This window comes from Lygodium microphyllum, chromosome 27, assembly GCF_053477565.2.
Source record: "Lygodium microphyllum isolate KBCC chromosome 27, Lygodium_microphyllum_v1.1.10, whole genome shotgun sequence".
NCBI classification, from domain to species: Eukaryota; Viridiplantae; Streptophyta; class Polypodiopsida; order Schizaeales; family Lygodiaceae; genus Lygodium; species Lygodium microphyllum.
In genome coordinates this window covers 567,029-580,056 of record NC_141161.1, presented here as the reverse complement: position 1 = coordinate 580,056, position 13,028 = coordinate 567,029, and positions in this window count along the sequence as shown.

Here is a 13,028-nt window from a genome sequence, read left to right as displayed (position 1 = left end):
TGGATGCTGATATTGAGAGGGCAACAGTTCACGCCGCTCTACACAAGAAGGGTCCGAATCGACTTGCGCAAAGCAAAGATTTACAGAATGGTTACAAACCAAACAAAGAGTTGGGAAAAGATGGGTTTCAAGAAACCCTTGATCTTTGGCATCTTCTAGTCTGATTGTGTTGCAGAAGAGTCCTTAGTTTCAGGCACCTTGACAGGGCCTCCAGAGGAATCCTTAGTTTCAGGCACCTTGACAGGGCCTCCAGAGGAGTCCTTAGTTTCAGGCACCTCAACAGGGCCTTTAGAGGAGTCCTTGGTTTCAGGTAGCTCGACAGGGCCTCTAGAGGAATCTTTTGTTTCATCCCACTCAATAAGACCTCTGTATTTCAAAAACTCCTGTTTCCAATAGCCTGGAAGAAGCTTCAAATTCTTACTATCTCCTACATAAGAGAGCAAATAGGAGCCAAGAACTCCAAAATATCCAGCTCTAGATCCACTGTATCTAGGCATGAAGCCAAAAACTCTTATAGCTTCTTCCTTCTCCACTAAAATGATCTTGTCCAAACCTCTGCTGAAAACTTGAGATCCAATTACCTTTGAGATAGCTCTCAAAGCCATCATTGGTAGACTTGGAGAGCTTGACAATCTACTATGATATATTACAATTGTTTGATTGTTTAAGTTTCCAATATAATGGCCAAGGCTTTGATTTTTCCCAAGCTTCATTGGCCTAGAGCCCTTGGCCCTTCCAAGAAAGTTGTCCAGATCTTCAATCTCAATCTACACAACAAACCACAACAGTATAAGATATAAGATATTTATCTATAATGCATAATAAAGTCTAACATAAACTCAATGGGTAACTTCGAATTATATTTCATACCTTAGGGTGTCCGTCTTCTTCGAGAAGACTATCATCATAAAGATTTATTGAACTCTTGGGTTTCTCATCTAATGGAGACTTCAATCTCTCTTCATACCCTACATCATTAATATGAAGTTTCTTCTGGACCTGCAAGAACTCTTCTTCTGTAGGTAGCCCCCCCTTTTCGTATTCTACGATCCGATTAATACATGTATGTAAGGCTATAGAGCTGTCTTGGAAATTCTCTCCATCAACATCAAAACTTCTAGTGGTTCTTGTTCATAACCTATAAAATTCATGTCATTTTTGCCCCAACCTACAAGGATTGCTAAGCAATAATCTTCTCTAAGATCAAAAAGATGTTGAATATCATTTAGCAACACATATCTCTTCTTGTTGATAAGATAAGTGGGAAATGTTGAAACACATGCAAGAGGACCTTCTTCATCAACTTGTGCACTTGGCTCGATCTCCTTTTCTTCCACCATTGTGATATTGTCACTCTTAAACAAACCTACATCAAAACCTTGGACAAGTTGATTCTCAATATCTTCTTGGAACATCTTCTCCTTCTCTTCGACCTCCTTATCCATACTTGCACTATCCTCTAGCTTTCCCTGTTGGTCTATATCTGGAGAAGAATTTTCCATGTACTGAAGATACACAATAAATCCAATGTCCTTGTGGATCAGAAGGCATTGGTGTTGATACCTGTGGAAAGAGCAACATATTTCTCTCTTCTTGAATTCCTCATCAATGAGGTTGAACCTGCCTAGCAAAGTTGACCTGGATGTACTGATGGCTCTCATGACATCACTATAATGAACAAATCCATCGACTTCTAAACCTTGCATATGTCTATCATAAAAATATCTGTACTCCTTAAGTTTATCTTCAAGATCCTCCAATAACTCCTTCAAATCAAAAGGAACATTGAAAATTCCCTGATATAGCTAAACTTGGAAGAATTTCCAGTTGTGTGTAAGAAATCAAAAAGCCTATCATCAGAAGTCTCCATTAGCTCCTCCTCATCCATTCCTTCCAGAGATAGCTTTCTCTTTGTCATCTTGACTAACAAAAGATTTATCCCTAAAAACAAAGTAGAATGGCAACAATGTCCAATAAAACAAGATGGAACCATGGAAAGAGACCCCAAATTGCATTTTTCAAGACAAAAAATCAAAAAATGAGAAATTTTTTTAAGTGACCAGTGAAACGCGAAAACAAGGTGTCCAAGGCAAAAGCTAGTGAAGAAATCACGTTTCACCATATACTACTTGAAAACTAAAGTTATTTGAAGATTTCACTGGTGAAATGCGATAGTTAGCAAAATACCACTAACCAGAGACACTATTTCGCATTTCACCAGTCAAAAGATACAGAACAAGAAGAGAAACATGAACTATGAAATAATTCTATGAAAACACAGAAATTTATGATAAAATCCTTTCTGGAATTGCCATGCTCCTTTTAAAAAACACAAAGCACATGACATCTGTAATTTTTCAAGTGTTATTAAAAATTCTTTCTATACTAATCAACGAGATTTTATTCAAATACTTGTAATAACAAAATTTTGTTACCTATCAGAAGTTGTTGAACTGCTCTTCAAACAGGAAGCAAGGACCTTGAAGGGAAGTCGAAACAAAATTTCGGGAGAAAGAAAGACAATATCGGAGAGGATGACTTCGAAAAGCTTTTATATTGATTGTCAAATGTGTGTTGATAGTTCCAACGAAAAAGTTTGCGTAATGATGGAAAAATAAACACGACCGCAAATTTGGACGAAATTTCCAATATTTTTGTATGCACGAAATACCTCAGAATACGTGCGCACGTGTCTCACTTAACACACCGTATCAAATTTCTCAGAAGATGTGCGCACTCCCTTTTTTTGAGAATACGTCGCATGTGTTTTACTTAACACTTCACCAAGTAATGCATGTACCATCGATTTTAAAAAAATCCCCCAATAAAGGGAAACAAAGGCCAAATTCGTTTCATATTTTTATGGTCATGGAGCACATTTTCGTGGTCATGCAGTAGGGTCTTCGAGCACATTTTCGTGGTCATGCTGTGGTTGTGAAGAACGTATTCGCGTTTCACCAGAGCTAAACGGATTTTTCCTAGCAATGCGCCAAAGAAGGTATGGTTTTCTGCATCCGTCCTTCTCAATGCCCAGGCGTCCATTCAATGCATTTTTTTTATACTTTTCCTTAATGTTTTATATTATTATGAGCTTATGAGCACTATAAACTTTTTCCCTAGTGTGAGCATTCCTTAATGTTGTGGAGATTTTAGGTAATTGTAATATTGTGGATATTTTAGGTAATGTTGTGGAGATTTTAGGCAATCCTTCGAACTTTTTCCTTAATGTTGTGGAGATTTTAGGTAACTATAATAGCATTGCTTAGATTAACGTTTTGTTTTTCTTCGTTTTGTTGATTATTTTGCTATTTATGTGTTGTCCGGTGAAACGCGAAAACAACATGCTGCAAGGAGGTCTCTTATCTGAAACTCGTGTTTCACTGGACACACTCGACAAGAAGTAACATGTCTTTTTTGGCAGATGGCTAGGACTAAAGCAATGCAAGGAATGAGAAGATTGATCCTAGGGGTTTAACATCAAAGATTCATCAATCTTCAAAGCCTCAAAAGCTCTCTAGAAGTCAAAGCCAAAGAGAAAGTTTTCTCAAAATGTCAGGTGCCGAAGGGAGATTAGGAAGGCAATAAAGACTCTTGATAATGCAATTCCAAAATTGTCTTTTCAAAGGCTTGTCAAGGAGATTTGTGACAAATATAGTTTGGATAGTTTCAGATGAACAAGAACAACCCTTAATTGTATACAAGAAGCCACAGAGGATTTTTTAGTTGAGTTTTTTCAAGATGCCTATATTTGTGCTGATCATGCTCGTAGGCTCACACTCATGGACAAGGACATGGTAATTCTTAGATTTTCAAAGGTCCTTGAGCCAATTCCCCTCACTGATGAGAAGACATTTAATATCCTTAATGTGCCCCTAGCTAGGAGAAAGAAAGAAGATTCTGGTCCCAAGGTTGAGGATGTCACCCATGAGAGGGATACAAGGCAACATGAAAAAGAGGAGAAAGCTAAAGAGGAACATGCAGATAAATGGAGAGAGTATAGGAGGCAAAGGGCTGAAGAAAGGGAAGCAGAGCAACTAGAGTCCTTTGAAAATGAGCTGGCCACCCTTCTTGAAGAAACTAATCCAAAAGGATTCAATGTGTTTTGTTTCTTACCTGGTGACTTAGGCAAAAGAACTGAGATTGTCTCCTTTAATGCTGTATGTGTTCAGATTCTTAAGGATAAAAGAAGAGAAATAAATGAGTACAGTATTATTCTTGCTAGCCTAAGGTATATCCACCCATAATTACTTCTACTTTTTGATATTTTTTTAACTATAAGATTTTTCTTGTTTATATTCACTATTTCTATGCCTTTTCTAGGTGCGTAATGCATGAGTTTCCTTTGGATATGCAACAAAAAATTGAGGTTCTTGATCCATCTATCTCATTCTTTATGAGGAATGAGCTTGATACAAGTTTTGTTGAGCAGTGGTTCAATCTCATTGACTTCGATACTTTGGAGCTCCTTATAATTCCATATAATGAAAAGTGAGTGATTCAATATTCTATTAGAGTTTTTGAGATTTTATCCTACTAATTTGTTGAGATATGATTGCTTTCAGTTCTCACTGGAGCTTGATTGCAATAGACTGTGTGGATAAGCAATGTTTTTTAATCAACTCTATGAAAGGAAGCCATGGAAATGCTAAATTGTAAGTTATATTATCCAAGGGCTCCTTGATATTTCAATTATTATTTTTTGTAATTACTCTAAATTTCAATATATTTTATATATAGAGGTGCAAAAAGATTAATTGAAGAGCTAGAGAAAAGGCCCCTTATGCCATCTGATTTGCTTGCAACAATGCAATATAGACAAGTTGCAGTAAGTTATTGATTAAAACAATTGAAACATAAGTTTATTCTATGAACTACCATCCGTCCTCTTTATAGTTTTACTTTGTGTTGGTGGTTGTAGTGTCCTCATCAGGATGGTAGCCATTCTTGTGGCTAGAGGGTGATTGCCAATGCTAGAAGAATGGTTAACTTTGTTTATCTTAATGATGATAAACATGTAAAGGTAATATGAAAGATGCTAAACTTTAAGATAAAAATTCATTGCAAATAGTCCATTGATGATAAAAATATAGTCTATTGTAAGAACAATAATGAACTAAAACTCTTTTTTCTATAAATGTGTGACAGTTTTCAAAGGATTGCTATGCATCTGAGCATGTTTGGTATGTCAGAGAAAATCTTTTGAAGTATATAATGGTCAATTGTATACAACCAACAACAGAGATTGGTGGGGATTTGCACCATGAAGGAGATGTTATGCCTATAACCACGAAAGGTGAAGCCACAACTTCAACACCTTTACCCACACCTTCTATACCCAAGACATCAAAGAAAGGCAAAAGGACTCCTAGAAAGGATAGTTCTCAAAAAAAAAAAAGCTTTGCCATATCGCCTTGTAAGCCTTCATATATAGAAATTTTTCCTTCAACCCTTGTATATCTCATAGAGATAGCAGATAGACATCTGCTACAAAATTTGTACATATATTTTATATTGATAGTAAAGATATCTTTTCTTGAATGTCCTTGCAGTGTATATTATTTTCTCTCCTTTTCGATATCTACAAAAAATAAATTACAAATTTTTGTTAGTTAGGAAGTGAGATCTTGATATACATCTAAGTAGATATAATATGATGTGAAAACTTACTCGTTTCTTGTCAAGTTGGAATACAAAGGAGCATGGTAGTTCAATGTCTTCATTTTGTAAATCCATCCTCACTTGATGTAGCGTACATGATTTTTTGATCTTTAAGACTGCAATAATATCCTCATTGAACCAAATATCAAGATCCACTATATGATCTTTGCTTAAATCATTAAGATTTTGGTCTAAAGCAACTAAACTACTACCAACAAAATGCAATCGACTATAGTAAAAGCTAAGGATAAAATTTTGAGTAGCAATCATATATTTACAAGCTATAGAGTCTTGATCTATCTTACATATAAATTTTCCTTCTGTCCTTGTATCCCATCCTTCATCAACAAATTGTATAATATGATCATATGTTAGTCTCTTCACTGAAAGCATGGTTTTTGTTATTCTTATCTCCATATTAGAGAAGAAATCAATAAATATATTAATAGGCATAAACAAAGTAACTTTGCTTAGCCTACTCGAGATATTAGATTTTAGTGCTTTCTGGATCTTAGAAAATATCTTACATCTATAGCCCTCACTAGTAGGGCTGGACTTGGCAAAGGCCACTCAAAGCTTGAAAAATCTGGCAAAAAGGAAGGAGATTTATTGATCCCCATTGGCAACGCCACATAGGAATAACATAAGAATGGTCATAAAAGAATATTCCATTCTCTGCAAGCTCTGTCTTCTTTCTGCCTCTATACATTTCTTCTCCAATTGAACCATGTATAACATCAATAACATCAATAATAGACTCCACTAGTTGCCATTCCTCAAGATTAGAGGGATAGACATCTACAAGACAAACAAATATTATAATGGAAAAACGTAAACCATGTTTAAGAAAGGAAAAACTTTAAGAATCAAATTCTTACAATTTGGTCTATACATTGGAAGCTTTGAAGATCCAGGTTTCAAACACAGCTCTCTATGCATGAACACATGTTGCACTAGTACCTCTTTGATGCTATTCTTATTTGCTCCAAGCTTAAAATCTCGGATTTTGCTCTTCCAAGCAGAGATAAACGAGCTCTCATGTCTTTGCTTTTTTCCACGTTTTGCTTGTTGCATGGTGATCCAACTACCTTTGCTAATGATAGTAGGAATCCATCTTCCATCAGTTTGGAATGAGTTAAACACTGATATGGATTGAAGGTCGAATTTTTGTATCCATGGTAGAAGAGAGAGAGAGAGAGAGAGAGAGAGAGAGAGAGAAAGAGAGAGAGAGGACTAGGCTACCATAACGGAGGGAAAAACAATAGAGGAATAAAAGAAAGGAGGGAAAAAACTGAGCGCCATACTTTTCACTAATTTGAATTTCGATTACATCAGTCATTATCATTAATCTAGATACATCATTAAATAAAAGTAGCCGAGACTCTATGCCATTAATGCAAAAGATGTCATAATCACGAATATAAGAGACTAAACATAGATAATAAAAATACAAATTCGTAATATTATTATATTTATATGTTTTTGTAAAATAATTTTTTAATTTTTTTAAATAGAAGTTCCGTTACGGAGGCTTTGCTCTTATTGGTCTAGAGCATTCTCTCTCCACATCCTAAAAGGCATTTTCGAGACCTCAAAACTCCCCTAATGGCCATGACCCCACTGCAACTCTCCTACATCTTGGGGATTGGCCCCTAGATGCACTACTTTTACATATAAACACATTCTCACAAGACTCCTCTCTTTATGAGTGAGATCTAGGAGATACCATGTTTCTACCAATAAATTTCCCCAAGAACCGAACGACTAACCTACGACAAGGGAATTCTCACTCTCTTAGGCATAGGTCAAGTATAATTCGAACAATTGCTATGCATTTCCAAGAGTTGATACCACATGTATGATCAATGCAAGAGTGGATGCCTCATCGTGCACAAACAGTTATGATTCGAAATCAGCTTATGTGCTAGTACACAAACCATCTTTCCATGAATTCCAACTAATACGCATATATGCTTCGTTGCAAGAATCTAGCACCAAGGCGAACCTTGTGCTACTAGATCCCTAATTTCCAAATAGGCTATTTTCTAAATCATGTGCATAGAAAAACAATCATAATTTGTATTATTTTAGCCCTCAAACTGTTGCACAAAATCCTACTCCCCCTCACAGTTTACGTTTTGCTTCATTGCATAGGTGTATAGGGGTTATTTTGTTGTGATTTAGTATATAAAGAGTAACAAATCACACACTATAACAAAATGATAGGAAAAAGTGATGCCAAACCTTATGCTTTGCCCCACCATACATCCACAACCACTTATTATATTTTTTCGTATTTTTCTAAGGCATATTTCTATTTTTTCTCTTATTTTTCTCCATTTTTCTCTATTTTTCCAATTGATATATTTTTAGAGCTATGGCTCTTGATTCTTAAAACAATAGAAATATAGATTTATGAGCATTTTATCCCACGTGTAATGCTTTATCCCACCCAAAAACACCAAAAACTCGTTTTTTCTCATAAAAACCGTGTTTTATAGGTTTCCAAAAATTATTTCCAGCAATGTAACTTTGTGTTTTTTGAATTTTTCATCATGGAAGCATAAAACAAATAGTGAACAACATTCCTACCAATTTGCACTCCATAAGAACAACATTGACTCAATCAAATGTCAAAAACAAGCAATTTTTCTTTGTAAAATAGAATTACCGATTTTTTCCTTCTTTGTGGGTTTTAAAATCTGATGCAGGACTACTAATCAGCCGTCATTCAATGCTCATCCCACCTCCGAACAGAAAACTCTAGCCCTCTACCAATCCGGGAATGATCTTATACCATGCCGAACAAGCGGTCTTCAATGGATCTTCAATCCTCTTCATAGGCATGAACTGCCTCTTAAGGGGAGAGAGAGAGAGAGAGAGGAGAGAGAAAGATTGTTTTTGGATCTCCACAACCGGGCAGCCATTCGAGGAGTAGAGGCCGGAGATGAAGAGCGAAGACAAAGTGTAGATCAACCATGTAATCGATTGGGGGGGTTGTTTACATCACCTCTAGCCCCTCCATCATCAAGTGTGAAGTATGGTGCCTCCATCCCTATACTGTGTCAAAAAAAATGCCCCCCCCTCCCCCCACGAAATTGATTTGGTTAGGGGACCCCCAAAGGGAGCCCCCAAAAGGAGCCCCCAAAAGGCATACCCTTTGGGCTAAAGTCTCTTTCCACTTGGCCCACTTTGGCTTTGGCCTCCCGGGCACTCCCTCTTCCGCGTGTGGTATCCGATTAGCGGTCTAAAAAATCTTGGGCATTTGTCTTGAAGTCCCCCACTTCCAGGCATCTCCTAGGGTCTGATCTGTTATGCCAAAAAATTATGAAAATTCACCGATCGCCATCTAGTGGCTCTTTTAAGTACTTTTTGGGCATTACGACTTAAAATCGTACTGATTGCAACTATCGCCTTCAACAAAGTCTATTTTTCCCTGAAATTTGAAATTTTTATCTATTTTTAAGCACTTCTCGATGTCAAAAATCATCTGTCATATAGGCTCTATAGCATCCAAGTAGAGCATCCATAGATATCAACTGTATCCCAAATACAACTCTGGCAAGCCAAGAAATATCCCAAGTAAGTTTGCGGAAGCTAGATGTAAGCCAAGACAAGGCACTAGTAGCAATCGGCTCCAAACAATGTAAGTAGCATGTAGTAGTTGCATAGGTCAAGCATGTCAAGACCGGTCAGACATATGTAACATACATGCCATTTGTACATCCAAGACGAAGGATCAAATGCATTTCAAAGCCAAGCTCAAGCTTAAATGAATATCCGGAACCAAAGATAAGCTCGAAGTCGTACACTGAATGTCAATACTTCATTGCATATCCCAAAGACATAGCCCGAAACCAATATGCATAACCAAACTGGAGGTAAAATAACCTGTCAACCAAGCTGGTAGCATAAATCCCAACCAACAATGAAGTGTCTGCATCCAAATCACGGCTCAATAACTCTCAAATAGCATATCCAAGTATAAACCATGATGACCAAGTATCAATATATCCAACAAAACACCCAAATGTCAACAAAGAGCATCATGCATAAGCCGTCTGATAAAACATTGCTGCCCAAACAATGTACAGTAGTAAATCCCTGCATAAATCGAGCTATGGAAGCTCAAACCAAGTCCCGCAGAATCTCAAAACATTGGGCAACCATCCCCAAAGTATCTGAGCATCAAATACCAAGCCTCGGGAGCATCACATTAGCTAAGAGCATGACATTTTCTTGTTGTGAATTAACTCAAATCTGTTGCAGAAAATATTATGATCAGAATTTGGCATATCTAACATCGCCATCACGTCTGGAGCAAAATCCCAAGTTAGACTCTTACCTTGCTTAAATCGGGTTCCGATGCCCAAGATATTAGAAAAAATGGGATTTTTGAGCCAGATTTTGAAACAGACGCAAAAAAAACGTGAGCTGACTGTGGGGTCTGCTAGTTATGTTGAGGATAACACTACAAGGATACAAGCGCATAACAATGGCGGTTCTTGACATAAATTAGCGGCTTCACTATTTGTGTTGCAAATAGCGATGGTACTCAGGCGAAAAAATGTGGGCCGAAACCCAAGTGCGTCATTTTGCACGAACGAATGAAAGAGAGAGCGAAACGGAGAGTAAACTCTATCTTGCGTTTGAGAGGGAGAGGGAGAGAAAGAGGGAGAAGGAAAGCTTCTCACCGCCGCCACCGCCATTTGCGAAGAAGAGGAGGAAGTGTACAGAGGGCGAAGAGGAGCCGCAAAATCCATCCTCCTCGGGCCTTTGCAGTGAGTGCATTGTTCCCTCTTGCTTTGTTTTTGTTTCTTCTCCTTTTCTTTTGCTTGTTTTTATTAAAGATCATGTGTATGAGAGAGAAAGAGAGGAAATGAGAGAGGGAGAGGAAGAGAGAATAGAAAAGAAGGAACGACAGAGAGAGAGGGAGAAAACATTAAACATAATAGAGAAAGAGAGAAAGAGAGGGAGAGGGAGGGATAGAGGGAGAGAGAGAGGGAGGGAAAGGTTGTTGTTATTGTTGTTGTTGTTTTATTTCTTCTTTTCTTTTTTTCTTGTTTATTGTTGTTGTGGTAGTCATAGTAGTAGTAGTAGTAGTAGTTGTGGTGGTGGTGGTGGTGGTGGTGGTGGTGGTAGTGGTAGTGGTAGTGGTAGTGGTAGTGGTAGTTGTTATTGTTTAATTTCTTATTTTTTTGTTTGTTATTGTTGTGGTAGTCGTAGTCATAGTAGTAGTAGTAGGGGTAGTGGTAGTGATAGTAGTAGTTGTTTAATTTCTTTTTTTCTTGTTTGTTGTTGTTGTGGTAGTCATAGTTCTGATTGTAGTAGTAGTAGTAGTAGTAGTAGTTTTCTTGTTTGTTGTTGTTGTTGTTGTAATAGTAGTTTTTCTTTTCTTTTCTTATTTATTGTTGTTTATTTTTCTTATTTGTTATCGTTGTAGTAGTAGTAGTAGTAGTAGTAGTAGTAGTAGTAGTAGTAGTAGTAGTAGTAGTAGTAGTAGTAGTAGTAGTAGTAGTAGTAGTAGTAGTAGTAGTAGTAGTAGTAGTAGTAGTAGTAGTAGTAGTAGTAGTAGTAGTAGTAGTAGTAGTAGTAGTAGTAGTAGTAGTAGTTTTTTCTTCTTTTCTTTGTTGTTGTTATTGTTGTTGTAGTAGTAGTTGTTGTTTTTTCTTCTTTTCTTATTTATTATAGTGGTAGTGGTAGTGGTAGTGGTAGTGGTAGTGGTAGTGGTAGTGGTAGTGGTAGAGAGATATATATATTTTGTTAAAGGAAATTGGTAGTAGAGAGAGAGAGAGAGAGATGTTTTGTTAAAGGAAATGAGGGAGGGAGAAGAAGAGAAAAAGAAAGAAGGAATGAGAGAGAGGGAATAAACATACAACATAATAAAGAAAGAGAAAAAGAGAGAGAGATGGAAGGAGAGAGGAGAATGAATGGATAAAAAACAAAGAGAGGGTAAGATCTTGTTCTTTAACTTCTTCTTTTCTTATTTGTAGTAGTAGTAGTAGTAGTAGTAGTAGTAGTAATGATGGTGGTGGTGGTGGTGGTGGTGGTGGTGGTGGTGGTAGCAAGGTCCAGTGAGGTCTGGTACAATACCACGAGACGGAAAACACTCCAACATACGTTAATTTGTGGGTAGGTGGAGACTTTACATATGTTAATTTTGTTGAGTTACAAGAGAAGAAATCCATTCTCAAACAATTTAAGAAAGAAAAAAAGAATGATAACAAGAACAAATTGTTTTTTATAGCATAGACCAAATGGAAAACAATGAAGGTCGTTATGTTCAAGATCGCGAGGCATATCTTAATCAGCATGTCCCATGTCCTTGCTCTCAATGTAAGCTGGCAATTAGACAAAAATGTTGATTGTCTATAGAGCATATACGACGCTTCAGCGAGTTTCAATCAGAGATCATTGATCAGGCGATCTTAGATTTTGAGAAAATAGTAAGAAAAGTGTATATCAATCATGCATTGTATTCGCAAAAGCTAATTGAATATCATATACAAAAACATTGGGTGTGGCTAGCAAATTTTCTATCCAGAGAGGTGATGTCTCATCCCAAGATGGAGGAAATGATTGATGCATTGATGCCCATGGATGTCGAGACATCTGATCCACTTAGAGAGCAAGCATTCATACCATTATATGATGGGTATCAAGTACCTCACCTGAAGACATTGCTTGCACTCCTAAGTGTGTAAGCAAAATACAGGTGGAGCGATGCGAGTGTGATCGAGTTGTTCAGGTACCTTGTACATACTCGTTGATTTTCTTTTTAGCACTATCATAAAAAACATTTGTGCTTTTTCAAGATGTTTTATAAATTTTTTTCAGTTTATTGAAGTATCATATATTACCACTTGCAAATACCATGCCTGAGTCTCATGAGGATGCGCGATATGTTTTATGAAAGCTTGGTATGGACTACAACAACATCCATGCATATATCAATGATTGCATACTATTTTGAGGAGAATACGAGACTATGGAGACATGTCCAAAGTGTGGTGCTCACAGGTATCGACAGGACTTGCAAGGGAAAACCATCCCTCAAAACATTATTAGACACTTTCCACTTATCCCCCTCAAAAACCACATGTTTCATACATTCGGAATGGCGAGTTTGACAACGTGGCATGCACAGAATAGGTCCATGGATGGAGTTCAACAAATATCAGTGGATTCACGCGCATGGAGCCACATTGACTCTACCTTCCTAGGCTTTTATTGAGAGCCAAGGAATCTTTGGCTCGGTCTTGCTATGGATGGTGTGAACCCATTCGGACTGAGCTCAACTTCTTATAGTGTATGGTCTATAGTCCTTGTCAACTATAATATCCCTCCATGGATTTCTACGAAGAAAGGAC